Raw genomic sequence first — 2015 nt, forward strand, 5'->3', positions numbered from 1 at the left:
TGCCAGCATCAGTGGGGTCTCCTAACCTGGGAAACTATAATTTCTTGGCCTGGGGCTTTTGGACCACGCAGGTGGAGAGAATTCAGACCTGAACATCATGTTTCATAACATTAGATCCTATGAACCCTCCAACCAGATGTAATACATGGTAACAACTGTTAGACAACATTGAAGTGAATATCCAGGCCTCATGGCTGTGGCCGAATCATAGAACTGCTGAGGATGAGGTGTCAATTCAGGCGTCAGAGAAAGGACCACCAGAGAGACCATCGCTGAGACTAGGAATCCCTGAAAGTGCGGCAGACAAAAAAAGAGAAGTTCAAGGCAGGCAGGGAGAAGACGGAGACGCAAAAGACACCAGTCCTCAGGGTGGGGAGCCCACTTCCGGGACGCGAGGGACCCCTTCCAGGTGAGAGCCCAGGTGAATCGGGGGCGGGCAGAAGTGGGCATGGGCGTGGCAGGCGGGGCGCCCTCCCTGCGACCGGGCTGGGTGGCTTCCGGCTCCCTCGGGGTTCGCTCCGAGGGTTGGTGCTGCCCCTCCCTCCGAACGGAACGGCGTTTTTATTCCCAGCGAAAGGAAAAAGGAGTTGCTTTCCGTTGCGCTGGAAGGACAACAGATCTTGCAGGGGGCTTAATTTCTCATTTATGACTTTTATTCCGCTCCTTCCAGTCCTCCACAATAAAGAAAGAAAAAAAACCCAACCTTGACCCCGACGTGACTTGAACACGCAACCTTCTGATCTGGAGTCAGACGCGCTACCATTGCGCCACGAGGTCACAGCTAAAGGGTGACTCCGCATCGCTAAAGACCTCGTTTCTCCAGCATGGTTCCAGGGCTGGGAGGCTAAGGAGGAAAGACGCCCTCTTTCTTGAATTCCAGCACCAATTTATAGCGCTGGCGAGTGTGGTTTCTCGGGTGTGGGAACACAGACGCGCTGGGGCATCCCAGCCTGAACTGCGGCGCCGCAGCGGAGCAGCCACCCGGCGGCCGAGACTCGGGCTCCGCCTTCTCCGCGTCGCGGAGTGACCCGGCGAGGGGATGCCGGGGTGCGGGGACTGGCACCGGGGGGTGGGGACTGGCACTGGGGAGTCGGATTGAGGAGATGCCCGGGAGGAGGCCCGGGATCGGGGGGATCCCTGGGCCATGAGGATTCTGGGAGGGAGCCGAGGGGACGCAGGGGAGAAGGGGACGCGGGGGTGGGTGACTCCGAGGAGCGGTGAGGACGCGGGGGGTTAGGGGTGAGGAGATGTCCAGGGGAGGAACGACGGACTGGAGGAAGCCCAGAGGGCAGGGGGACCCCGGGGCAGAAAGGACTCTGAGAGGGAGCGAGGGGACGTCGGGGCGGGCGTGAGGACGCGGGTAGAGGAGGGAACGCCGAGGAGGGAGGTGGGGTGACTCCGGGCGGGGCTGGGGACGACGGGGCCTGGATGGGGGCGGCTGGGCTGCCGGCAGAGGCGTTCGCGGTCGCCGCTGGCCGGGTCTCCTGCCTCCTCTGAAGCGGCGACGTCGTTTTCGGGAGGAGGCAGGACCCCGGCGTGGCGGCCGAGAGCGGATTGCGGCGAAGGGGACGCGGGGGCGCGGGGCGCGGGGCTCGGGGCTGCTCCTTTCTCCTCTCCTCCCAGGAGACAAGCGCGGGGGTGAAGAGGGCGACGCCCACGGACAGGAAGCACCTTGCCAAAAAGACTTGAAAAATGCCACTATTCTTTTTATTTTTGAGACAGAGTCTCGCTCTGTTGCCCAGGCTGGAGTGCAGTGGCGCAATCTCGGCTCACTGCAACCTCCGCCTCCCAGGCTCAAGCGATTCTCCTGCCTCAGCCTCCCCAGCCTCCCGAGTAGCTGGGACTACTGACGCCCGCCACCACGCCCGGCTAATTTTTTTTGTATTTTTAGTAGAGGCAGGGTTTCTCCATGTTGGCCAGGCTGACATAGAACTACTGACCTCAGGTGATCCGCCCGCCTAGGCCTCCCAAAGTGCTGGAATTACAGGCGTGAAACAGCCTGCATTGTTTTTTTT

The 2015-nt window shown here is 60.9% G+C and overlaps 1 non-coding gene across 1 annotated transcript; it reads right to left on the reverse strand.

Moving 5' to 3' along the window:
• Window positions 1-705: 705 nt before the first annotated feature.
• On the reverse strand, window positions 706-777 carry TRNAW-CCA. The gene has a single exon. It is a non-coding gene; the product is annotated as a tRNA-Trp (tRNA).
• Between the last annotated feature and the right edge of the window lie 1238 nt (window positions 778-2015).

This window comes from Nomascus leucogenys, chromosome 14, assembly GCF_006542625.1.
Source record: "Nomascus leucogenys isolate Asia chromosome 14, Asia_NLE_v1, whole genome shotgun sequence".
Taxonomy (NCBI): Eukaryota; Metazoa; Chordata; class Mammalia; order Primates; family Hylobatidae; genus Nomascus; species Nomascus leucogenys.